Source organism: Temnothorax americanus, unplaced genomic scaffold (genome assembly GCF_048541705.1).
Source record: "Temnothorax americanus isolate GAGA-0224 unplaced genomic scaffold, ASM4854170v1 Scaffold1, whole genome shotgun sequence".
Lineage (NCBI taxonomy): Eukaryota > Metazoa > Arthropoda > Insecta > Hymenoptera > Formicidae > Temnothorax > Temnothorax americanus.
The window spans coordinates 4,762,466-4,790,463 of NW_027509230.1; the positions used below are offsets into that span (position 1 = coordinate 4,762,466).

The following is a 27,998-nucleotide window of genomic DNA, read 5'->3' on the forward strand; positions in this document are numbered from 1 at the left end:
ATAACGCAATTACGCCATGATACGCCTCGCGTGCATCATTCTCTCTCTCTCTCTCTCTCTCTCTCTCTCTCTCTCTCTCTCTCTCTCTCTCTCTCTCTTTCTCTCTTTCATGCGTGCAAGTGCGTGTCGCACCGTTTCGTTCGGTCCGCCTCGTGCACGCTCGTTTTCCACGCGGCCTCGTGCAAAACGTCCACCCTTATACATCATCCGCTTTCGTTCCGCCTGTCCCGCTCTTTTACCCTGGTTTCGTATACGTCTACCCCTATCAGCCCTTAATCGTCGCATTTAGTCTTTTGGGGACGTCGTGTGAAGGCTTGAAAAGAATAGACGCGTTAAAGACGGATACTCTGATGAATCTGGAATTGATTTTGCTTCAATAAACTTCTGAAGCATCTATTCATTTTAGTATTATAAGCAATTAAGAAAGAACGATTCTGGGAACAATTAAATATTGGAAATGGATGATTGAAATCTATAGATCAGCAACTTTTTAGAAAATATTAATTATATTTTATTTTAACAGAATTTTAATTTCGAGTTTGCGATGTGTAGTGTGTAGTGTATAAAGAATTGTCGAAACCCATCCGAGAGAAGCGTACAAAAAAGTGGCTGACGCATGTGTAAACATGGATGCCCGATTCTGGAAGATGATTCGATACGAACCGGCTGAAGATTATTTATATCCGTTGCGTCGTTGCTTGCAGATGTAAGTAAAAGCGTTATAAGATAAGATAGATTAGAGATTATCGCGTTAATGTATCAAGACGCCAGAGGACTCGAACGTTGCCGAGGAGGATGACGCGGCGCGCCGTAGCCGCGGTCGCCGACGATGACGATGACTCATGCAAATGTGTATTCCTCGCGCGCGGATTCCGGATCCGGTTTTCTTTTCGTGTTAATGAATTCGCGATCGCGCCTGCAGTTGATTAGAACAGGACGGCGAGCGCACGATCGGACGGTAAATTGCTAAGAGGAAAAGTCTTGCAAGCGCGCTAAGTTACGCCGAGTTGCATCCCAGGAGAGCGCTAGATTATCTCTCCTCGCTAAAAATATTTATTATATTAGTACTTTCACGTTTCAATTCTAAAAGTACGTAGTACGAATGCCACAACGTGGTATAATTAGTTCTGATTTAATATTTCTGAAACGTGGTTGTATCGACCGATGCAATTTCGCTTGATTATTCATCGTTCTATTCGGATGGCAAGAGATGTATTTTGCCTTGGGCGCTCGTCCTTGCATTGTTGCAATATTTCTCGTTGTTTCAGAACGGATTCCGCGCTCCAATTAGTTCAGGAGTCCGATAGATCGCGAACTTTCGATGATTATTGAAAGATTCTCTCGCGCAACTCCAATGAAATCGGGTTCTCCGTCAAGAAAGGTTTTTCGTAGAAGCGATCGAAATGTCCGATTAAAGCAAAGTTTGATCTAGTTCATCTTTTAAGACTTTAAAATTAGGTCGCAATATTTTTAAAATTTTATCTTTCGGTCAAGATAGAAGGTGCGTCGTCTTAAATGCATCGCCAGTTTTGTTGTACCAAGACTCACGTCATCATCCACCAAGAATCCGAGCGAAATGGGCGAAGCGGAAGCGCCTGGATAAAGTGAGGTCTGATCTTAACAGTTATGACAAAACTGTCGATTAGTAAAACCGACCGGCGACACGAGGATGGCCAAGTCGTAAAAAGATACGGACCAACGGGAAAACGCATTCTGTTATTTGCAATATACATACAGACACGGAAGGTTGATTGAGTTCAAAGCTGGGAAGGCGGAGGAAAAGAGAGAGAGAGGGAGAGAGAGAGAGAGAGAGAGAGAAAGAGGTCGTGGTTCCTGCTGCGATAACGAAATAACCCGAATGACCGAAGACACGTAGACTCGTTAACCCTCGTGCTCGACGAACGGTAACGACGATGCAACTTCGACGTTAGTCACCGCTAATAATTCTGACGCCCAATGACGATCGAATGCACGGACGGAGATCAACTTAATGACTGGATTCATCATCGACGATAGTCGCCGTTCAGCGACTTGTCAGCCGCGGACACGGTCAAGAGGTCCTGACAGGATTATACGGCGTCTGGACGCATTGATTTGAATTCTAACATGTGTGTAATCATGCTTGCATAACGCGACAATCGAGCGCGGAATTAGCGCTTTAGCGAACTCGAAATCGATTTTCGCCTCGAAACTATATATATTAATACCTTCAGTATTATGAGCAGTTAGAAGTAAGGAACTTAACAAAATTTAAACATTACGATAATAAGAATAAACGATTGAAACTTGTGGCTTGTTACTTCTTCCTTCAATAATAAATAGATCTTGATTTCACTGTTCTTCTAAGAACAATCGTTTACATTTAGCAATTGTTTAAATGAAAGAATATTGACTTTGATTGACATTAATCAATATAACTCCCAAAGTAATAGGCACTTTGGTATTCTATCGTCTTGAATAATCGATTCCGCTTTTCTACGTCGCGATGAACAGTTAGTTTTCTGGATACGAGAGTCGCGCACATATTTGTCGAAGCGTGACTGCACGACTTTCGTCAATGGTCTCTCGAGTCTCGACATACCTTCTCTCGCTGTATGGACTGTTTCGAGAAGATCGATACTCCGTCGTCTTTTAAGAGGGCACGAAGTCTTCTGGAAGTCGTCTGGGGTCTGTGGGACCGGCCATTGTTTCTGGCGAATCGCCAGGAATCGGAAAGCGCCTACTTTCCGTCAATCGTGATCCATCGCGCCGTTTCTTGAATAACACACACACACACACACACACACACGCACACATACACACACACACACACACACACACACGCACACATACACACACACACTAGCCCCGTCACTATTCGCGCCTAGTTGGTGTACGAAGCGGCGCTGGAACGACCTGGCGTTCACCAGGGAAAAGTTTTCATTCGTCTAAACTCTTCTCTAAAGTTTTTCGCAAACGATAAATCTCCGCTTGATTTAGCGATCTTGATTTCCGAGAAGTTTGAACGCGCGGGGAAAAAAAATTGGCGACTACGACCATCATCGTTCGCAGGTTTTGCAAGCTCGACTCGTTACGAAAACCCCGCTGATGAATGTCGCGACGTTCGTCGAAGGGTATAAGACGAAACGCGCATACGACTATAAACTCAGCATGACGCAGCGTTCGCCGTAGATTTGCGATTCGACAACAGGAATTTTCATCGTGTCGTTAAGGAAAGGAATTTATCACGGAAAATCTACGCGAGTCGGGACTCGCGCGTTGTTATAACGGGACACGTATTTAAGTCTCCATTCACAGGACCGTGGACAGTCCTTGCAACGGAATCGGCATCGGCACCGCGCACGGGTTTAACCTTCTGCGCCATTAGATTCCATTAAATTTCTTTGTTCCTTCCCGGAACGCGCGCATTGCCAAGCAAATGTAATTAAGGGGATAGTTCACTATTGCCTCATTCGAGTATACGACTATAGGCGATTTGTATTATACTGTGAATATTTATCGATAATATATTAAAACGCGTGTCTTTACACCTTTAGAAATCTCATCTTACCTATTGTCTTGATAATTAGCCGCGTCATTTTAATCAAATACATTTGGATTATTTTTAACTAAGTTTGTGTTCCACGATTTTTCGATCGTCCCCAGCAAACGAACACATTCTCACCGACGCACCCTTTGTCACTCCAGACAAAAAGCAATCGGATGTCATTAATTCCGAACTCAGTGCAGAGTCGCCACTTCATAAGCTTCGTAACGGGACACGCGTCTTAATACCCGCGGATGGGAAGGTAGCCCTCGTCGTGAAAAAAAGCGCCGGCTCTCCGCGAGACTTTAACCTCGAAGCCATAACCATTAGGTTCCATTAAATTCCACCGATCCTCTTGGAACACGCATGCACTACCGTAGTTAGAAGGTTCCCCTGATACTGGCGGCGGCGGCGGGTCGGCGGCATTCCTCGTACAACATCACCGTACATTGAGCGGACGTCGGGTCCCCTTCGACGTCCATTCGTACTGCGACCCGCTCCGCGGCGAGTTTATGGAATCGCGCGCGCGCGCGCGCGTAAACGCTCCGGCGTAATCCACGGTGCCAATTAAGCTCCCGCTCTATCTCGATAACAATAAGCTTCGTTTCAATTAGCAGAGGAGAACGATTTCCGCGCATGCCGTTCGATACGCCGCTGCGTGCTTGTCCATCCGATGAAACTTATACGCTTAACTGCAGCCTACAATCCTATAACGTAGATGGACAAGATAAACGGTTGAGTTTAACGGAATTAATTAATGCCGATTGATGTTGTATCATATATACGAACAAAGTTTCTACCGTCTTTAGTATTTCGGAGGAGTAACTTCCAAAACAATTAGAAAAGTATAGCATTTTTTGTATATTTTAGACATTTTTTCAAATAATTGCTATATTTTTATTTGCACCTGTCACACGTTCAATTTGCTCTTTTAACGTCACTTATCTTATTTCAAAATCCGTATACAAGAGAAATCTGAAAGAGTAGGCCGTACACGTACGTTATATCTTCTAGATGTCAGCTTTGGTCAACAACAGTAAAGAATTATTGTTATTATCATTAGTATAGTCATCGAAGTGTGACTTGTGATGTACGCCGCTGATGTCGAAATGTGTATTACACGTTCATAATTTTGCAATTCGGTAACTGACATGTTTACGACCCCGTTATTATTCGCCATGCATGTAACGCGTCGGTTTAACGAAGAATCTGATTTCATCGTGCCAGTTCTAATATTATTAATGCCAAGTGAATGTCGATTATCTTCAGCAGCCTCCCCGACGTCACGTCCGTCGGTCCCAACGAGGAAGCGGCAAACGAGTTTCGCGTAGGTGCGAACACGCAACGCTTAAGTCAGTTATGCAGCGGAATCGCTCGCCGTGGACGGTAAAATAGAGGGACAAGTATCGCGCGCGCGTACGGGGTTTACTTTACGCCGGGGATGTACCGGCGGCGAGCGGCGATCGCCGTGCTCTCGCACGCTTCCGCGATCGCCGATCTCGTATGCTGCCCCGTCTATCTTGGTCCCGCGTACGCGGATGTATCTCGCGATATAATTGCGACGAGAAATAGAAGAGAAAGGGAAATCTACATCTTCCGAACGAGGCTGTCTTCCTTTACACGACAGGATTCTATTAAGATTCGAATGTAAGCAAGAGGAGTGACCGTTTCACCACCATTTTAACGCCACGAGAGATATATTGTGTCTTTTATATATACTTTGTTGAAGATAGTTTCCACCGTCGGAAAAATGTCAAGGCGGAATCCGTGAGATATGTGCATGCAACGTAGACACAAAGTTGTGGCGCACACGATGTGCGCTCTATTGTCGTCATCGATCACACGGCGACGACACTGGTTATACAAGCCCGAGGCATCGCGACGTGCAACTTCATCTATAGCTTCAGATGGTCCACGATAAGCTTTGTCGTCGACCAGGCAATCTACGGTTTCCCGGTTATCAGGATGGCACGATTCCGAATGCTTTCAATAACCACCGCGGGGTCAATCGAGAATCGAGCGGTCATAACATTTCAATGTCTTCACCTCAATACCCGTTCGTTTCATTTCGCAATGTATATATCTCTCATCGTTACGTTCCAACCGCTTGATAGAAATACCAACACGGCGGCGAGAGTATGGCGGAAGAGATTTAGTCGGGGGGAGCAACATATTCTGCAGATTTTATTCGCCGAGTTCAGTTTCGGTGTTCTTTCTCGTGGAAAGGAGACTTTTTTCCTTTCCCCGAAATATTTATTCTCGGAGCACGTGCGAGTTCCACTCAAGCAATTATTTGCTTTTATTTGCGGGCGATTTTACACGCGCATTATCGCGTATTATTAAAAGTAATTGTATTAGGAAAATGAATATAATAATAGTTGATCGGACGAAGAATAGAATAAGAAAAAATGTATTTTAAAAACATTATTAATGTAGTACTAATAAATCCTTGGTTTTCCGGCATAAAAGACTGCGGACGTTTTTGCGGGCTCGGGCTGTTTCCGATCGGCGAAACTACCGGCGCGGCGGCCGGTGCCGTTCCCTCGTGGTGGGTGGTTCCTTGCGACTTCAACAGACCTTGACTTCGTGTGTCGCGCCGCTAGAAGAGTTTACGAGCCTTCGCCAGCCCGTCAAAGGCGGTAACACGACACTGATTACTATTTCACGAACTAAACTACACGAGACCACACGGTGCTGCATTCACCCGGACCCACGTGGCTCCGTGCGAGCCACCCTTTTTCTTGGATCTTCGTATCATTCTTCCATCGTCTACGACTCTCCGTCAGTTCCGAATAAAACAAGATGTCCGACGATCAACCGCGAGAAGGGTCTGCTTTGGGAATTCTCAGAGTATTGTGTTACGGTCTGACGGTATTTAATAATCCAGAACTTCGTCGGCACAAAGCAAGACCGTTAGATCACAAATTACAACTACTATCATGTTCTCATATTTTTCTTTAGATGATAACCAATAGAACATTGATATTCGTGTAATAGTCGTTAATTTTATCAATTTTGTCGAATCGAAGTAAGTGAATTGCGTAATGTGATTTAACATGCTAATAAGGACGACGGCTGCGCTGTCTCTGATGCTGATGCTGCAACCGCCTAGCATTTGTAATCCCGGGCTAGATAAATTTTTAATGCCTCGTGCCTTCGTGAATCCGCCGATTCTAATTGCGGTACGCGACCGACATGAGGCGCGAAACGAGGAAGTGAGCCGCTGCCCGATTCTCGTCGACAATTTCGGGTCATTAACCTGCCGCCGCCGCGCTCGCCGGTGGAGAGAGGCCGGGGGATTAAGAAATACCATATATAATTCTTTGAAAAGGACTACCATCGCGGTAATCACCATTCCTCCTGCTTACGTACATCACCCAGAACTGCAACCAGGAGGAAGGTAGTTGACCTGCCGCCGCGTTGTGCTCCGCGCGCGATTCACGGCACGGCTCTTCGCCGAAGAGGTGTACGTGGAGAAGAGTGACGTTCTCTCTAATTTTTTGAGAAATTGGCTTTCCTCGCGTGGATGAAAGATGTCATTTACAGGAAGTAAATCCCTGGAACCGGCATACGGCGCGGACAGCTGTACGCGCGCGGTGTTCGGAATATTTTGAAATTCAAACGTCTTTCGCGAGTTGTAATCAAAATCACTGCCAGACAAATTACACGTGCCTTCATTCGTGCGCGAATGACGTCTCTCCTAATTACTGCATTAATGTGTTCTCGCTTTGGGATAGTTTGCGTAAAGCATTCCGCCTGTTGCGGAGGCCTTGAATCCATCGCGCGGCGATCCAAATTTGACTTGCGAGCCAACGCCAAGTTGCACGTTACGAAACGTATCTTTATCGTGTTAGGAAAACGCTTTGGAACGCTTAATCTTCCGTCTTGGTCATGCTACCATGTAGCGTAACATCGAAACACCAAGGTTCGTGCGACTTACAAAGTCGGTTAGCGTGGCACGACACGCAACGCGCAACGTGTAGCGCGAAGTTTCGATCGTCTAATTCTGGTCGGACACGAAATCCACCAGGGGAGGGTCGAAGACGAGCGAGGGACGTTGGATAAAGGGTAATCGTCGCCGCTGTGCATCCCTCTCTCTCTCTTTCTTTCTCTAAATCAGTAACACGGCTTTCTAACACGTATAATAACTTTCCCATGTACAACTCGGGATGCGAAGCTCACTCTCTCAAAGAGGGAATTAAATTCTCATTATATCGTACGCGCGAGTGTCTCTTATCGGTGAATCCGTGTAGCGTCGAGGCACTCTAACGCACCTTTGGCGCGTCACGCAAACTTCATCAACGCGGTTTTGCGTGCGCGTGTGCGCATATGCCTGTGACATAAACACTGATTATCCCGCCTAATATCATTTTTGCGCGATCTCCCCATGCGCGTCTGTTGGAGCTGGAAATCTCTCCGCAGTCCCGGTGTAGCTGCCGCAAGGTCTCGCGACAGCAGTCCTACCGTGTTTTCAACGTAACTGTTGTTGATGACTCCCAACATTATCCGCCCAGCGCAATGACTTCAGGGAAGAACTGTTCCGGCACCGAGAAAAATACATTGTTTCCTGGATAACGTTTCGTCGCGTGTGTAGCCATTGTCCTATTAAGATATTACTCGTACGAGTAAGAACGATCGTCTTCCGGCACCTTGGCAGACTTCCTCCTGTCAAACGTTCCGTACAAAACGTTCGTTGCCCTTGGCGCGCACGTGAAGATACGTGGGAGACGGATCAACGACGAGGGAGGTTCAACGTCGCCATCAACAATCGGTATTTATTGACCGAACGTCGACGACGGTGCGCGTCCGTGACGTTTCCCAGACATCCATTTCAGAATTTATCTCGCGGCTTTTGCCGCTTGAAATTGGTTCCGAGTAACAGCCGAGCGCTAAGCTATCCTAGAAGGGCTCGCTAATGGGTTAAGTTAGGTAAAAATGTCCGCGTAAAGCGGAATGTTACTTCCTCGGACCGAACAAACGAACGTAACGAGGGAACCTCGCGTTACAATGTGTCTCTTTGACTAGAAGCAACTTAGCGCTGTATCCGAGAGCGTTTCCTTCTCCATATTTAGGGCCGGTCTCACCAACATTGTACTGTTCAGCGACGTCCGTTATTTTTTTTCTTCTCGTTTCCGACGTGATAATTCAAGACGTATAACTGCCGACGATTCTTAAATATTCGTACAACCATTTCTACACTGAAAAGCGTCGCGAATTTATGATCCGTAAACATGACTATAACCACCGCGTTTCCGATCTTCGCGCTATGCAATAAGCAATCGAGTCATGAAACCAAAGCTGATAATTAACCGATACCGTAATCGACCGATGCGACGTCCTTGACTGTGCCGAGCATGACGATCATCGACGATTGACGGAACCCGAAGAAATTGGCGGAAGGTCTAATAAATTCGCCGGTGATTATCGAGAAGCGATCGAAGGTCCGATACAACCGCCGATGTCTGCGTCGGTAGGATAGAAAGTACCAATCGCCATTATTCGATGGAGTTGATTGATCGTAATCGTCGTAAACACGAGACACGAGTCGACGATTACGTCAGCGGCAGCAGCCGATGATAACGATCGGCGTAAGTAATTCCATAGCATCGTGATGCGTTTGACTGGAGAATAATGTCACTCTGCAAGTCAATTTTCTCCAAGCTATGACCGTATAGAAGAAGACATGTGCGTAGCAAAAAGATTTCCCTCGACGATTTTTTTGTCGGTTCAAACCACGATAATCAATTCAACACATTTGACAAGTGTAAATAAAAATAAAAATATCTATTAATACTTTTATTTTTGCCATATTTTTATTTTCTGAATCAGGGATAATGTAAGTGCGAATGTCTACGAGAAGTTGAGGAATTCTAATTGTTGAAGCTAAAGCAGGAACTCGCAGTGAGACCAGAGATCGTTAAGGAAGTCGATGCGCGCGGGAGAGGGATGCCCTGGAGTCGTTAAACGGGACACAGAATCGCCGAGCGGATACTATTTTGCCGAAAAAGGTGAGAATTCCTCGCTTATTACATGCTATGTTCTTTCTCTGAATATCATCGGCATTCTTCTTCTCTTCACTTTTCTGAGTCGGTTGGTTACATAAATATTTTTGTTTCACTAATTTCTCGTTCTAAAAATCGATAGAGATAGATTTTATAATTATCCTCAATAAGCAAATAATGGAAAATAAGTCTTTAATATTATATCCTTTTACATTACGAATAAATAAAAAACTCGTATGATTAAGGACGCTGACAGCAGATGCAATGTCCAATCGGTTCAACTCTGATCATGACCCCGACGTGGTCTCATTACGTTGCTCTACGACGCGGTATAGCATTAAAACATTGCGTAATAACGCCCGGATTCTAATCGGGGCTCTAATCAAGGCATAATACCGCACGGTCGCGGCGATATGGCGGACGGAGGCAGGATTCGATCCGTTACTCCCGCCGGCCTGACGAGCAAATTTACGACGAGGTATATCCTTCCGTCCTCGGTAATATATCATATTCCAAGATTCATTATCTCCGGATAATGCGCCTCGACTACGCGCGCGTACGTACGTACGTACGTACGTGGGTATATATCCTGGAATCCACCCCGCTGCTAATACCCTTTATTATCCCGGACGATCCCTTTTCCATGTCGCTCAAGATACCAATTAGCGCGCGTCAATGTTGTCCGACGCGTACATCGAGCGCGCAGAGCGCTCGTCGGAAGCGTCGTAAGACGTTCCGCGAGTCTTAGGATGCCTCTCCGTAGGCAACCGCGTCCTTGCCCGAGGCTGCGCGCGAGTATTTATAGTCGATGATATCCTAGACTCCTCTCTCTCTCTCTCCTGTCTCCCTTTTCTTTTCATCGCGGAGCTGCCGCTGTTTCTTCGTCGCCGTCGTCGACGTCGCTTACGTCGGCGCTCTTCCCACCCAAGAGGCGCATCTCTTCCTCGTTTCTCATCTTTTCCCACTTGCTGTCATCTCGTGAATCACCGTGCTATCGGCCGTGGCGCCCGTCGTCCGTCGTCCTACGTTCGCCAAGGTGTTCCCATCATGCGAGCATGTCAGTTTCATTCACATGCCCCGGGAAAAAGCCGACTCCCGCGTATGGGAGGGCTGAGTATCGGGGTGATATCGGGGAAACAGGAAAGAGCCCTTTGATCGCTAATAGATTATATTATACGACGAAGCGATACTTTCGTCCGTTAATACGTTTACGTTGAGCAAGACCTCCAGTCAACAAGGGGAGCGCTGCCATTGCAGTTCGAGGAACGGAAGTCTGTATATAGGTATCTTTCTTCCTCGATGCTCTTGAGAAGATGCGCGTCGCTCCTCCTCTCTCGCCGATGTAATCGATAAATAACTCGATCACAGCGAAACGCTGGCAGAGCTTCGCTTCGCTTTGCAGGATGATTTTAATATAGATTTTAATGGTATTGGTTCGTTTCGCTTCTCTCGTTAGCCGTCGAGGAAATCTGTCACAAAGGGTATTACTTCCGCGAACGTTTCTGCCGTGGGCGCACGCACACCTGTCGCGCGTTCACGTCAATGGCGCGGGACGAAATCTTCGCCGGGCACTCGAGGCACGATGTGTTTTCCCGTCCGCTCCCGGAAAGCAAAGTTCCCAATTAGCCGTGAGTGCCATTAGTCGCGGGACGATGACGCGGAGGGGAGATGGCCGGTTCGCTTTCCTGGCGAGATAACCCGGCGGGCGCGAGTTGAACGACACACGGCGCACACCGGATGTCGTCTCTTTCTTGGCCGCTTTGTTTCCTCCGCTGTTCCGAGGCGTGAGTTCTCTCGACCAAGGGAAAAAAAAACAGTAAGTACATTGTCTGCCGCCGGGCAATGTCAAGGTCCGCCACCATTATTGGGCTGTTTACACGTAAACTCGTGGGTCATTCAGCGGGAAACAAAACGTCACGCGTGCAAGCTCTCATGGAAGAGTCCGGGTTGGTGGTGCGAGATCGTTTGAGCAACACTCGTTAGAGATATTCGCTTTTTTATTCAGTCCTTTGCAATTATACTCTAAATAAATTTACAACGCGCATTCCTTTATATTTATTTGTCCATTTTACGCCTGCCAATGACTTGTTATTTTTAATAAGGAAAAGAAAGAAAAATTTTCCTGAGGCATCTATAAATATAATTTGGCAATGTTATTTATGATACAGCTCGTTTTACTCTGTAACACGCACGACACTCTTACGGGGCGTCCCCTTATAACATATTCTACCCAACTTGTGTGTACGTAGGAAACGTGTTTTTGACGAGCTGATTTTGCATCAGTGGTCTGTAGCGAAAAGTTTGACAAGCGGCAATCTCTACGGCGTGAAGGCAATTAAAGTGTAATCTTCGGGTTTATTCCCTCAGCGACGTTCGAGGGGACAGAAGTCGAGAAAAAGAACTCCGTGCGGGCAACCTAACGAGACCGGGGAACGCGACGCGTCTTCTCCCGGCGGGACAGGGGGTTGATGACGCGACCACGGGTATATCGTCCTTTTCAAAACGGAAATACCGAATGACATCACGAACCGGTCAGCGTGCAGCGCGCGATTGGAGGCTGCGCGGCAATCCGCGAGTTCGAGATTCGTCGGCGGTGTCGTAGTGCAGGATATGATTGCGATCTCCTCTGCGCGCCGCGGTGTGTTTCTTTTCTTCTTCCTCTCGCGCGCGGGTCCGCAATCGCTTGCGCATCGACGTCGCCGCGCCGCCGCCAGCCGCGCCAGCAGGATGACTAAACGTGAGCGTGAGAAGGATCCTCCTGTCAGGCGCGAACGGTCAGGGACAGTTAGACTCGCGTAGCGTTCGACAAACGAAGTCGGCATCTTCGAAAAGAATGGAGCGCCCCGACAACGCATCCGGACAATCATTTTGTAATACTCGAAAGCGTCCCGCTGCGAGGCGGGATTTAAGAGCCGTTATAACAGCCGATTCGCGATGTAACACTATGATACATTAGATAATGTGCGACCAATTTGGAATACGTTGAAATAAGATGATATCGATTTGAGGGAGAACTTAAAAGAGGGACATGTCGTTTAAATTTAGTTAAAAATTGTTTAGAGAGAAAGAGAGAGAGAGAGAGAGAGAGAGAGAGAGAGAGAGAGAGAGGATAATTCTAAATAATAGTATTTTATAAATACTAATGACTACAACATAAAATCAGATTTAATGATTAAATAAATCTTGTATATCGTTTCCTCGAGATTTTAATTTCTCAAAAAATTTAAAGTTTAGCGTTTTCCTAAAAAAGAGTAACTTCTTCTTAATATATTTTCGCAAGAAAATAATATTTCTATATATATATATATATATATATATTTTTTTTATTGCATTGGCAGACACGTAGCGTAAATAGGATTAAAGCATAACAAATCGAGTAAAATTATCTTCTACGTTTCCATCGAGATTTTCGCAATTCAAGGTGGCTGTCGATTATAAACATCTATAATTATCGACCAGTTAACGTAACTCGTCCTGAGAAAAACAGCAGCGCGATAATAATCATCGTTCATGATAAAATAAAACAGTTTTACTGTGGCTCGGAACTCGATTTTCATTAGCCTCTAAATACCGTAATTTATTTTCATTATGTCGTTCAACGAGCTATATAATAAGTACAAGGCAGCGTGCGTGTATTACACGCGATAGATACAGCACTACGATGATGTCACGATTCTTCAAGGAATCGCATATATTTAATGTTGCAATATTGATATCGTGTATTCGTTTTGTCTCGCATGAGTTTTTCATTATCGACATTTGCATATCGCGTGCGTAAACATTTTGCGATGCGTTAAAGTTTCAATATCTTTAGCAGTAAAATATGGAAAGGCCTATTTGAATCTTAATCAATATTTTTAATTAATTAACTTTTATCGTTTCGCCTTCGTTAACTATTATGGCTGATGGTCACGTTACACCTTGGTTGATATCTTATTAACACCATGACGATTATGGTCGCACATTAATTAAATCAGCTTTTAATTACTGTAAAAGTTGAATACATGCACGCACGCGTAATAATTAATAACCTACAAGCCGAAAAAAGTTGTAAACGTTCGATACGAACCGGACGCTTGTAGCTGATCCAGAACAACTTTTTCATCTCCGTCCGTTCCGTCCGTTCTTTTCTCGGTGCTCCTTTTTTCACTCGCGTCTTCGTCCCCTTGCCGGCTGTGTATCGCTCCCTCTACACGTTTTTTCTTCCCTGGTTCTCTCTGCATATTGATAAGAGATTTTAGCTGGCGCGCGCGCAAAATCTCGGAGATGAAAGGCGCTGTAAAAAATGCAATAAACTGTAAGCTAATTTTTGAGATCAAAGCGGATCGCGCGCGCGGGAGACCTCCGCGTCGCGTCGTCATGTTCCCGGCGACTTCACTCTCGTTGAGTTCGTATAAAGTGCGTGCGACGACGAGCAAACGTTGTGGTACTCCGCCCTTCGTTATTGTGCTTTCATTTCCTTTATCGCGCGTACGCGTATTGTACAACGAAATTAATTTTCCCTAATAGCTTTTAAAAAAAAAAGTAACCTAGTTATCTAAATGCTAAATGCAATTCCTACAGCAGAAAGATTCAGTTATTTAATTTGAAAAATATATATATATATTTTTTTTAGTTTTAATTTTACTCTTTTACCCTTTATACAGATATTGTTTGGAGGAAACGAATATATCGGTGAGCTAATAATGGACGGTGTGAATCCTTAAGTAGGAATTTGAGAAACCAATGAGTTTTTTTCATTTGGCGAGTGACGCGGGTGATGGATTAAATCTGGCTGATACATCGGCTGTTTTACAGGATGCGTTGTGCGTGGGCGCCGAAATTAATTTGCAATTAATTGGCAAAGCGCTGCAGGACACGTTCGAGAGTGGGTGAGGAAATCCTTCTCCATTTCCACGTGCCGGCTTAGGTGCCGGCGGCGGCGTGTCGATTAAATTTGGAAATTACGCGCATGTGTCTGATACATGCGTGTAGAATAGAGGAACGCTAAAACGAAAGGAGAGGAGATTGGCATCGCGAAATATACAATGGAGCCTAACACTCGATCCTCTTATTCGGGGAAAGTCGACTTTGAGATAAAAAAGAAATTTACAGTTAAAATGAAGAACCGTCGCGTCGGGGGGGCTATCTTTCGTATATCTTTCACCGAGCCGCCCTTTCAATTCAAAGAAGACAATTTTTTTTATCCAATGCAAGATTATCTCTCACAGCGGCCGCCTCGAAAATCTTCCAGAAACCACACGTGTTCTAACTCTCGGTTTCGACGAAAGCACGGAATATACGCCGTGAGATGCACTATTAATTGAGTCCATATGTTTATTAATCGTGCGCATCGCGCGCGTCGGCCTAATAGCGTACCTTGTTTAGAGCGATCCCTCTAATCGCGATCTCGATTTTTTGCCCGTCACCCGACGAAAGTTGCTAGTCAGACCGGGCGGGATGGTCCAGACGGTTTTTGCGGCCGAGCCCGCGCTCCGATACGCGTGTATGCGTGAACGTTCTACCGTGATGCTCACGTATATTCACACGCGTGCACGCGATTGTCGGAAATTATAGCTCTCGTATCACATTGGTTTATCCACGCCGTGTTGAAACAACCCCACGTTATTCGCGATTACCACCCCTATTAGTCTCCGTTCGTGACGTCGTCGAGCCAAATGAAACAGGATGGGAAACGAGAGCCCTCGTTGATCGCGGAGGGAATCAGTTATCCCCGACCGACCCGATGAGATTTCCACGATAATGATAATAATATAGTTAGCCCCCGTCGCGCGAGGGGTTACGACTCTTGGACGCGCGAAGAAAGAAGAATCTAATTTTCTCGCCTAACGAGATTAATTCGTTCAGCGATGCCCTGGCCGCGCGACAGTGAGACGCGAGAGATTCGTTTAATTTCAGATGATTGGGTGGCGGCCCGCTTGGAGCTATATCTCTCTCTCGTGATTCCATTTTGAAAGAGTCAACGGCACTTTATAACAACTTGCTGCAAGGTGGTCGACGGTTTCTCATGATTAAGAATTCTTGAGACATGGGAACTGATCGGAATTTATGTTAATTACGCTAAGTTGTACGTTATTTAGTGTTTGGAGTTAAGAAATTGAGTTTTTTATTACATGAATTAATTTTACATATAGCCTACATATATTGCTCTTTCGTTTCTCTCTCGTTTGAGCGACATCGATATAAAATATTTTATCTACCGTTGAATCCTAGTATTTATTTTCTTGTCTAGCGTCGAATTTACTTCCAAGACTTCGCATTATAATCATCAAACCAGATAATTAAGATAATTATTTTTATATTACGATATTGACGAATAAGATTTCGATAGCACGTCTATATGCTTTGAGAATTTTATGAGTTCAAACGCAAAAGAGAATTTTCGTTATTCTTGTTATTTATTTATTCATGTGTTTAGAAAAAGAGATACACGTTACAAATATGGTCGTAAATGGTATACATGTATAACATTACGCGGAGTTATTACACTGTTGACACGAATTCTCTTTTAAAAGTAGATAATTTTTAGAAGTAAACGGGCATTCGCATTTCGTTTCAAGTTCGTTCAAGTTGCTAATTGTCGTCGTGCGAAACGTGAGAGGCCAGCGGTCCAGGTCCGACCTTGACCACCGAGTGGGACCGGACCGGAGCGGTACCGGAAACGGCGGAAACGCACGAGTGAGACGCTGCATCGGAATGTCGCGTCCGGTAAGATGTATACGGGGTAAAGAGCGCGGCGTGACGCGATGACCGCGACCTCGCTCGCCGGACGCAATCTCGCGTGGAATCTGGCGGACGGTTCGTTCGTTCGAAAACGATGTACCAGTTAGATAGGGGGCCACTGGACTAGCGGTTCCTTTTTTTTCCCTTCTTCTCGTATACGACGCGTCAGGCAGGCCACGAGCGCATACCGGCGCGATGCCCGGTGGGGCTCACGACGACGATGGCGCGGTGGGTCCACTAGGCCTCCGCGGTATACCTGTCGCGATAGGGCAGCGCGGACGGAGACAGTGGTTGTCGTTTGCGAATGAGTAAGTTACCAGTGCCGTTGTCGTTTCCTGGAAACTAGGTAAATGGATCTGGATCATTGGAGCGAATCGTCCATCGTGAGCGACTGCGCTCCGCTCGCTCGCTCGCGTCTCCGCGCCGAGGGGTACATTGGCCTGTGCATAACGATATGCGGATTCGCTCTGAGAAATTGCTCGGGAGATTGCGATACGACGTTCATCGAGACCGCTATCGATGTATCGGCGATATTATCCGGCGAGCGGCGGGTGGTTCATTGAGACAAAGAGACCCGATTAATCTCGGGCTGGATATACGCTTTGCCGGGACATAACCGAGATGCAAACTAACGGTTAACCGACCCTTCAGGCAATATACTTGGAATACGCCGATCGGCCGATGGAATACGAGAATTAGATCCGAACGTTTATGCCGGCAAAGTCGTTGACTCGGACGAATATAATTATAAAATAAATACACAATGGTCAATGTGGGAGAAAAAAAGATGACAAATGTTAACAACAGCAAATGTATAAATTAATGCATGCAAGAGCAAATAGCAGATATGCATTAAATAAATTAGATTAGATTATTCTTTGAATTACAATTGTTTTCAAATTCGTTTTCGTAATAAGATCTCGTGTGATAAGAGAATAAGATTCACTTTCTAATGATTTAAATCAGTATCGTTTCATTTATCGGCGTTTGACGAACATCGTATGATTTTGTGTCGCTAAAAAGTTAAGTGGTTTCAGGACTGGCGCGCTCGAGTTTGTAACAATGTGTACAAAGACTTCGCAGACAGGCTCTTCCATTAAAGTCGCAGGGGTGAAGGACCGGAGCCGGAGCAATTAATCGAGAGAGGCTCTCTCGCCTGAGTCTGAAATAAATTAATCGGGCGGCGCGGGGTAAATCGGCCGACAACGAAAGATAAATGAGCAGCCGGTGGCACATCCTTATCGCCAGATTAAAATGCCAATTAATTTTCGGTGCCGGGGCTATATAGCGCGATCCCCACGCAGGTTATCAGCGTGGTACGCGGGCGTGCCCGCGGTATGCCGGCTGAATAAATGCATGAAGAATCGATCCCCGCGAGCGCGGCCGATCAGAAAATCAACATCCGCGTTCCCCGGAATTTCCGTGTGCGCATCGCGAGGTAATCAGGAATGCATCCAGGATGCCGGGATTCTTGGTCTATCCGAAACGAGAATTCCGTGAATTACGTCTAGAATCAGGGCTACTCACGGCGACGCACGTTGAATATCAATGACGATACCGCAGAGCTCTTTCCGCCGTATTCGTGGCCGCAGGGTCATACGGCTGGAGGGCCAGATCTAGAGCCCTTCGTCCTCGATACGTTATCTAATTGCTCGCATCTAATTGCCGTCATTACGTCCCTCTTCTAACGCACTTTAGAATAGAAATGATAAAAGAAACAATTCTCTCTTTCCGAAAGCGAGTACGTTTTTAAACAAACTATGCCTTTTGTTGTCAAAGTGTGCAGGTGAAAACCACACATTTTGATGCATGATTAAAAGGACTGTCACATAAATTGTTTTCCTTTTTAATTTAAACTTAAACTCGTCACATATCGAAGTTGGAACGTGTGTTCTACAATATAGTAAAATATTACCAAAGGTAGAAGAAATGTAAAGAGAGTATAGGTTTCGTAGATTTTTATAAAAATGTTCCTACAGCTCTGCCGCGCGCAAGAATTACAGGGAACGTTGCACGACATTAAGAAGGGGGATGTTATTTGGGTTCCATTTACCGCTTATGACTTTATATGCGGGATAGGTACGACAAGATGAGTTTAAATAAACGTCGCCTTTACGAATATTTACGTAATACCCCGGCCGGCATTAAAATAATTGCTCCGCTCATTACCGGTAATCGTGCCCCGCAAAGAAACTCTTTGAAGTCACGAAGACGTGATCCTCCACGATCTTATGCGGATCTTCGTGACTCGGAGAATCCGTGGAGGAATCTTCCCAAGGATGCGCCGGTTGTCCGATTGGATCCTGCGGAAGGAAGCGTATCATCTCGCGAGTTTCTTACGCGGGACGAGCGCGCGACGTCCTATAGCGTATATACGCACGGGGATAAGTACGTGCATACCGTACACGCAGATCGCCCGGCGATCCTGTTTAATTACGGGGATCGTAGTAGCGCGACAGATGCCGTGAAGAGGCGCCTCGTCGATTTTCTGGGAAGAGAAGACACAGAAGCCCCGTCGCGTTGCTTCCCGCGTCCACGTCCGCGTCCTCGTCGCCGCGCTCGGCGTCGTGCTCGTCGACGGGCGAACAGCCTGCGAGCAGGAGAAGAGAGAGAGAGAGAGAGAGAGAGAGTCTTTGATATTTATAGTGCCGTACGCCGAGAGACCCGTAAAAACACCCGGCGATTCGCAATCCTGAAATAACAGGTTACCTCGGAGCGGAGTAAACGGGAGGAGCAGAGCGCGCGCAGGGCAGAGTCCTGCAAGAACCCTGAAGAGGGCGAGGAGGATGAGAGAAGAAGGAGAAGAAGCAGAAGAAGAAGATGAGCAGGGAGGAGAACGAGACGCGGTGGAACGACGGCAGGGCGAGGGGGAGGGGCGGGAAGGGGAGGCCGTGAGTGGTTCGGCCTGTAAGAAGGAGCAGGTTTCTATTTATACCGCGTCACCGCGAATCAAAGACCCTGCGGAGTACGTAGGGAAGTCAAGAAGGGTACTCGTTCTCCTCTTTCTTTTTGCTACTCGCGCGTACTTTCCTTCTCTCTCTTTCTCTTTCGCCCATCAGCCCTCTTACTTTTTCTCGCGGTACGCCCTCCCTCCGCTGTACGGACCTCGCCGAAAATTGGTAAATGAGCCGTTGGTATTCGCCGAACGTTCGCGACGTTCCATCTTCCTGCACCCGGCTTACACGTTTAACGTGCGACAACCTTTTTGGGCAGACGTATTACGGCGATGCCCGGTACCTGACAGGGCTCTCTCCCCCCCCGGCCCTCGTCGTTGGCGATCCACTTCACCCCTTTTTCTTCGTACTTCGCTCCTCCTCACGTCCTCTTCCTGAAGCTTTTTCCGAGAAGCTGATTAATGAACGTGACAGGTTTTGGGCGCTTCGCTAATGTTGCGATTCACGAGTGGAAGCGAAGCGATGTGTCACTCTGGTGACAGGTCCGACAAGAACGAACAAGAAGTCTGCGGGAAGAGAAACGCCCGATACCCCTTGAAATTAACTATTTCTGGAATTGTCCATAATGATTCCAAGAGAGTTTATGACTCTAAAGGAAAAAGTACAAAAATTTAACTTCTTATACATTTCAAAAACTGCGTGGTTCACGTTTATATACGAATGTGATGCGCAATTTGTCATTTGACCGTTCAATTTTCTTTAAGAGCAATTTCTTATTTTCAGATTAAAATACAAAATTGCACTTCATAAGATGAATGCTCACGCACAGTCGGATCCATCCGGACGGGACCCTCCGTCGGCAGAGGAGAATAGAGTGGCATGCAAAGAGAAGCGAGAAGCGGAAGAAGCGGGAAAAGAATAGGCACGTCGTGCGGCGTACGTGATGTATCTTTATATGGTTTAGTCGCAAGCGCAAGGGAAAGACGAGTGGAAACAGTAAGAAGCGTGGAAACCTTTCGCGCAGTAACAGTTAGTCCATTGTTAGCAACGCAGAGCCACGTGTTAACACTTTGGACATTATCTATTCGTTAGCTGGATTCACTGGTGTAAATATCCTGCAGAATCGGAAAACAAGATAAGAATGTTATAATCAAATATTTATTGTGACACAACGCGTCATTTTAAAACGGTATGTACAACATATGTGCATTTTAAATAAAAAGACCAAAAAGATCACAAATTTTTGCTGCAAACTTCGTTAACGCTGCCAATATCGCGTGAAAATTTACAATAGCCCGTATGTATATATTTCTTCTTTTTCGCAGATGCTTTACTGATTAAAGATTGATGTTCATTCTTGCGTTTTCGATGTTACCGCTTTTCCGTCTTCTTGCCTAGTAACCTCGAAATCTACGAAATGTACATTCTGTTTCTCCACGAGTTCGCCGGTATCATCCGTCCACCAGCTGTCAGCATGCAGAGAGAACTGGGCAACGCAACGCGGCAAAAACCGAATTGGGAAACGAAACTCCTCGAGCGTGACGGCGACCGTCGCTGCGCTCCAGTCAACCTTGACCAGGACACATCGACGCTCGCGGAACGTCGTGTTCACCAGGCGTATGCACGACTACGTCTCTGAACGTTGCCCAAAACGGATGTATTCCGTCGATGATATGGTTTACGATCACCTCGCGAGCACCGGTACACCGCGCGTTAAGACACCGAGTCTCGCACCGAATCATAACGGTGTTCGCCAAAGAAAAGAACGAAAAAAAATATGCCAAGGACCGACTCGTCGGTCATTATACGAATTATTTGTTTCGTAAAAACAGGGTTGATTTGCAGTCCTTAATACTGTCTTATTTACCATCACGCGAAATTTGACGATGTTAATTTCTGACTGACGGCAATTGTGTGCCGTCTGACTTTTGCTTCGCGAGTAATTTTGGAGCTAACAAAATCAAACGAGAATACCAGAAAACGTTATATAAGTTTGCAAAAGATTCAAGTTTCGAGAATTGCTCAGAAAAGGGGGATTTTACCTGTCTAAATAGTTAAAAGTTGCTTTTATCTTCATTAAATGCAAGTCCAACGTACGGAATTACCGGAAAGTATTCTCGCGCGGTATTTCTTCGAATGAGACTTGTTAGATTAGGCTTCGTCATGAAACAAAATCGCGAAAAGATTCAGTTATTGACGTTTCGACGTGATCAAAGGTCCTTCACGCACGTCGAATCCTGCAGGCAGAGCAAAGGCCACCGGATCGGAAGGTGGGAGGAAGTCTAAGTCGAGCGGAAGACGGCTCCATCTAATCGAATTTCCCCCTTCGTCCCGTCCTCTTGTTCCTCTGCCTTTCGCCTCTATCTGTGCAAGTCTCGAGGAGAAGCCGCCGCTCGCCGGGAAGAGTGATTTATTCGTCAATGGGCGACGGTACAGGTAGGTCGTAAAGTTCACGATGGAAATAGGATTTCAGCGGACAGGTACGGTGTGTATACTCCTCGCGAAAGAAGCCGCGCGCATCTCCTGCGCTTCTGCGGCCTCCGCTTCTTCTTCCTCGTCCTCTCTCTCTCTCTCTCTTTCTCTCCTCTTTCACGCCAGGTCGGGGTGCCGTGTCGTAATAAGAATGACAGGTTTCCACCGGTTGCGCGTCGGTGTATTTCTACGGTTGACACGTAGAATCCTCGTTAGGCCGGAAAGGATTCGCGAATAAATCACCGGCGGTGTATTAACAGCGACGGTAATTTCGTGGCACGAATTACCGATCATACACGGAGGCTACCTACCTACCGACCTCTCAGATTCCCGGAGACTCGCGCGGTGTGTGTCGGCGATTTAAGGCGCGTGTAAATCATCGGCCGTGGACCGTTTAACGTCGATAACGTCCATTTACTTCCCTTCTTTCGCGGCACTTTTTTCCTCAGTTTTCGCTTCTCTTTATTTTCTTTATCGCGCATATGTGTCGCGGCGAACTTCGTTCGCGGTAACGTCGCGCCGCGCATGGGAAGAAGTTATTCACCAGTGGCGTACGTTCCTGTGAAATTGCGCCTACGTATCCGCCGCAATCTATAAGAGACCGCGGAAGTGGACGATAAAGCCATTAATGAGATGTTTCGATAGCGGCCTGCCTAAGGATACAAGCTGCGCGGAGGACTCTCGCGCGCGAGGCAATTTCCGCAATACGTGAAGATCTTGGCGCCTTCGGGGCCGCGCGCCGCGGTGCGAAAAGTAACAACGGAAGAATGCGCCTGGGAATGCGTGGCAGGCTCATTTAAATTCCTATCATTCGTTATCAGAGCTGCCCCCGGTGGACTCTTATTTTACCGTACGTTATCTTCGCACCGTAATCGAGCGGGAAGCGGCAAAGGGAGAGAGAGAGAAAGAGAGAGTAGACGCGAGGAGGTCGAGGGTGAGAGATGCGCGGGAGGATAAGAAAGACGACGAGGGGAGGTGAGAGGGAGAGGAAAGAGAGCAACCAGGTTGGCGCCACGGAGGTACAGGATCAGCCAAGCGTGACGGTAATATGCGAAACACATTGCGCTCGCCAACGGTGCGTCTAATCCGATCGGGATTGCCGTGGAACGTGTAAGGCCGCGCCGCGCGCGGCAAAGTGTTACGCGCGCTGCATGGTCGTGCAGCAAGTTCACGGTTGCGTTGCGCTGCGACGCGTTGCGTATAGGCGCATTTGCGTGTGTATATGCGTGCGGCGATATGCTTCGCCGCGACATATCCGGGGGTGAACCCATCTGTCGCGCGGGACAGTTTCTGGGGGGTGCGATGACGAATATGCCTTTTATAGGTATATAGGATTTTCCGAACTATGACCCGCAACGCGCGGTCCATATCTTTAAAGGGCGATAGGGTATGAATGAAGCGTATCAGTATCCAGCCGAGTCACTCCGTGATATACGTTTAGCATGGTAGCAATATATTATGTGGACACCGCGATGACTAATTCGATAGAATCACTTTAAATGCAGACTAACGATTAAACTAATCAATTTCCATGAAATTATGTATAAGGCTATATGGAGCCTATTTATGAAATTTCATCGGAATTGATTAGCCAGTCTTTATTAAAAGTGACTCCATTATAGTCATCGCAATGTTCAGACTTTGCAATACGTGTCAAAACAGTAATTTATACTTGTGCATTTTATGTTCTCGTTGCGTAAAAAACATCTGACTAATTGTAAGTTTCTGGAAAATCTACTTTCCTTATTTCTAGGAGCGAAGGTGTTTTAAAATCGAATTTTTTTAACCGCAAGCGTTCGTCATTACGTCTTTTTCTTCCTCATTTCATCTTCATTAAGGAATCTCTATAAGGAATGTTAATATATTAATGTATTAACAAAGCATAAATAATTAATTATGTGTTGAGCATCAGCGTATATTCTTGAAATGAAAGATATGGTGGAAAATCCGGAACAAGAATCACTAACGAAATTATCATGATTACCAGCGAACTTCGTTGGCAATGCCGCCAGCATAATTAAGGCGTTACGTCTGCCGGCAAAACGTACCTGTAATTACTTGTTTATCTTCGCCATTAAGGCTTACTCCTGCCGAGCAGAAGTATTCATTTTAATACATTACACGAATTCTCGCGATGCCTCGGTGACTGCCGTAACCACGCGCGGTTCCCACGCGCGTGCACTCTGGTAATACGCGTCTGTTACGCATCGTGTGCCGAATGTTAGCAGCGGGATGGCTCGCAAGTCGCGGTAATATAGGGATTCCAGTCGGGCGTATCTAGCGTGCGCGCCTCTTAACGAAATACAGGGGGCTCCAGACCGCCTGCAAATTTTTTTCTCGAGCGTGTGCCAACTAGCTGGAACGTGGAAGGCGGCTAACGTTGGCTAGCGCACAGTGTTGGCAGCCGATAAAAATAGAAGCCAGGAAGAATGCGAAGATTCTTATATCGTTGGCAAGGTGCAGCAAGCACGTCGATCACGCCGCGCTGTTCGTTCGTCGCGCTCTAAGATCACCCATCTCATGGCAAAGTCGGCGTTCGGTGTCCTTTCGTACAGGATATCTCAGAACTATTAAATGTTCTTTCAGTCACAGATTTTATGATAATTAACTGTAATAATTTTATAAAAAATTTAAAGACATTTTTTCTTATCAAAAATATTGAAAAAAATCATTATCCTAATATCTTAATATTTTATATTAAATTTATCTTATATATTTTTTGATTTTATATATTAAATTTGTGAAAATAAAATTTAATTAATATTGAATTGAAATTTTGGAAATGTAATTATTGGTGCTATTGAACAATGACTTATTTTCTCACTTTGCATTTGATAATTCTAAGATATATTCTATAGGTATTACGTATATGTATAAGAGTATACTCTTCTCAAGTTTCTCTATTGACTGAGTTCCAGTTCGATTCAGTCCGTACTCGGTTCGCATAAAATTGCTCTTTCCACAATGGTGCGACGAATAGTCTTTATGGAATCCATTCTGGCTGGATTTGAGGGGACAATGTTTTCGAGCTTGCACAGCAGGCGGCAATCCCGAAAATCAATACTCGCGTAAAATCCGGTTGTCGTAGGTTATCATAGGTTTGAACGAAAAATCCTTTTATGCATTTTTAAAATAGCAGTATTATCCTTATCGCATTCGAGAGCACTTTCGAAGATGTCACTTGCGACTAAGATTAGCAGTACGATTTAATGATATATAATTTAACAAAATACAATAGTGTGATATTTTTGGGAGTATTGATTTTCAAGCAACGTCGTTATCGACGATAAATTAATCGAATTTGGCGTCAAGTGACAGTGATAAACAGTCGGATCCAGAATGACTAGAAACCGTTTCATGAGCTTTTTAAAGCGAAACGAGCCGTGTGATTAGATCAATAATCTATAGAAACCCCATGGAGCACAGAGGATAATGACTTAATTCACGCATGGAGTTCGTTCCATTGTCATATTAGGAGAGATTATCAGCAATGATGACCGAGATATAAAAGAAATCTACAAAACATACCGTTATACCGCTTTTATTGAACCAATATTCCATTTCGCAATTTATTAAAAAAAAAAAAACATCGCGCAAGAGCAGATTAAATAATACAATAAATTAAATCATTTATAAAAGATTAATACTCGTATACGACTGTGACTAGGTTTTTTTAACAACATATAAAATATTCATAAAAATGTTGGACTATTTTTCATATAATTTTTTTTTATATACATGCTATTGTACTCATAATAATCTAATGTTAATTACTGGAGAAAAATATTTTTCTGTATTCTCACGTTATACATTTGAACTCGTGTTTGTACTTCCTGAATATGTATAATATACTCTTTTTCCAGGGATTCTCTCGCTAAGTTTTCGTTGGCTTTCCGGATCAAGATCGAAACTGAAAGCCGACATTAGCGTTAGAAGCAGGAGGAAGCGAATCCACTTCTGTTCCCTGCGCCTTCGTATACCGCGATGCGGCGCAGATTCGTATCTACGATTTCCTCTCGAAGCGTTTCAAACGTGACCGCGTGTGCATACACCCACCCACGTATATATCACGCGCACGCACCTGTATACGGACGGGCGTATGTAGGAAATTTACAGGTAAACAACATCGCGGGCGCGCACACGGACCAGCAGCATTCGCACGTACGGGTTTCGTGCTGGTGCACCCTAGAAAAATTCTCCCGTAATTTTCTCGTGCCGGTATCGTGTTTCTCGTAATGATGTTACGGCTGTGCTGTGTGCGCGCGGCGCCGCGGGGTCCGTGAACTCCTTGCTTTGATCGATACGGCGAAGGAAAATCAACGCTGGGAATTTCTCATTTATCAGAGTACGCGGCGGGAAGACCGGCGGAAGAACCGACGCACGGCGAACCGCAATGGGCAATGGGAGGAAGCAATCGAGAATGACGTGACATCTTTGTGATTCGCTTAATTTTGGAGTGAGCTCACCTTCCTGTTTTAGGAATATGATTGGGCTATATCGCTTTTTGTCACAGTAAAAAATAATCTGAATCACTGATAGTTCGTTACTATCGCATAAATATAGTTGTATGAGCGAAAGTCGTGAAATAATTCATGAATGGAGAACGAGTGCGTAAAGCATGCGTATATACAAAATTGCATTTTCAAAGCGAGCAGTACGAGTAGATTCGTTCTCCCGTTTGTTACAATTGCCCCACGTTTCTTCTGCGAAATCATAAAAATGCAAATGTGCGCGCATAAGCGCGAGCGAGCGGATGCGTTCGCGATTGTTTCGCGAAAAAAATGCAGCCGCCACGAGTCTTATTCGATTTTATGGAATCCTACAGGAGTCGACGGCGCGTCGAGAGACGTCGCGGGAAAATCTCGATGATTATTCGTGCGCGCAAGTAATTTGCCGGCATTAACCCGATAGTAAATTCCTGCAGTCGCATGAATCGTGCGAATTTCGCGAACGTGAATACGGCGCTACATACAATAAGACTACCGTCGCACTTAAATGCACCGGTTAATGCGGCCAATCGTTAGCAAGGAAGGAATTTGTTCGCGACCTGCACCGCGCCGCGGAAATACAAGTTTGATGCATTTCTGCATTTAATTCGCGGCGACGGCATTAGCCGAACTCTCGGATTAGTCACGAGACTAGTCATGGAGGCGTAAAAAGGGGAACATCACCGACGCGGAAGGTGCGAGCGAGAAATGTAAGAAACGCTTCAAACAGGAAGTACTATCCCGCGCTGCGCTAAACGAGATTTAATTGCTCATGAAGTCCTTACAAGTGCGCGCGCAAGCGTTTAATCAGTGACAACGATTTGATCGAATTAAGACGTTCAGTGCCTCGGGTTCTTTCTGGTCTTTCGTTTTTTTTTTTAGAAATGAAGTAATGATCGAGAAAGAACGAGAGAGAGAGAGAGAGAGAGAGAGAGAGAGAGAGAGAGAGAGAGAGAAATACTGATTTTTCATTTCTTCGCGTTTATTCCTATTCAACTACGCGTGCATAATAACGTCAAATTATACATTGCACCGAGTAATTGTCAGGTGAAACAAGCCAGTTTAACGGTTAGTAACCTTGCAGATGAGCCTATTGTAAAATTGCAGCTCTCGCACTTGGCTGCTTCGGGGAATATACGTGTATTATTCTATATGTAACGTATTATGAATGATATGTTGTATCCAGCAATCTCCTTTTAAAAACAAATTACTGATACGCAGATTTTAAAAGAGATATCAGCTTTTTGTACTATCGAAATATCGATCTCTTTGTTATGCATAATAACGTGCTAATAACATAAAGAATATTGACTACACATTCGACATCGATATAATCATCATCATGATCGCTTGTTTCCACTGATATGTTTTATGACTGAGCAATATCGCTGACATGAATCGGCGCATACGCGGATCTATTCATAATCGAACGGTACACCTGGCTCTCCCATTCGACCAATTTCGCCGCTGTCCCTCGTCCCGAAACGCGACGTGATACGCCTTTAATCTTACAGAGTAAAAAGAAACGGTCAACGGACTAAAAAAAAAAAAAAAAGCGAGCGGCGCTCGCTCGCGGAAACTAATTTCGTGGAGGTAATCACCTGTCGGCGGATACTCGAACGTAAATCTCACTGTCGTCGTATGAGACCCGTCGTGATACAGTTTTGTCAGAGCAACGGTACCATCGGAACGTGCGCCCGTCCCTTTTTTTGTGACACTTCTTTTACGTGAGGTTCGATTCGACCGTCATCTAAGACCCGCCCGGGTGAAGAAATTTCGACGACGTACGGTATCGCGTAGGAATGCGTAAAAAAAAACGATCCAATCGTCGACGATGTTGCAATGAAATGTATTGTGCTTCTGAAGTAAATCATGTTTCAATTTTGCTCGAGGA

General features: G+C 45.4%; 1 protein-coding gene and 1 long non-coding RNA gene across 3 annotated transcripts in view; one reads left to right on the forward strand and one right to left on the reverse strand.

Moving 5' to 3' along the window:
• The first annotated feature begins 7,096 nt into the window (after positions 1-7,096).
• LOC143901896 (uncharacterized) lies at positions 7,097-23,428 on the forward strand. The gene is made up of 3 exons (XR_013258219.1): positions 7,097-9,534; positions 19,929-20,334; positions 20,471-23,428. It is a non-coding gene; the product is annotated as an uncharacterized LOC143901896 (long non-coding RNA).
• Positions 12,864-27,998, reverse strand: part of LOC143901780 (uncharacterized) — a 66,716-nt gene continuing 51,581 nt past the window's right edge. Inside the window, exon 5 of one of the 2 annotated variants that reach the window (XM_077414454.1) lies at positions 12,864-13,745. The gene's annotated coding sequence lies outside the window, so the exon portion shown is untranslated. Of the gene's footprint in view, positions 13,805-27,998 lie in introns of both variants that reach the window. The other variant, XM_077414374.1, reaches the window with a different exon arrangement.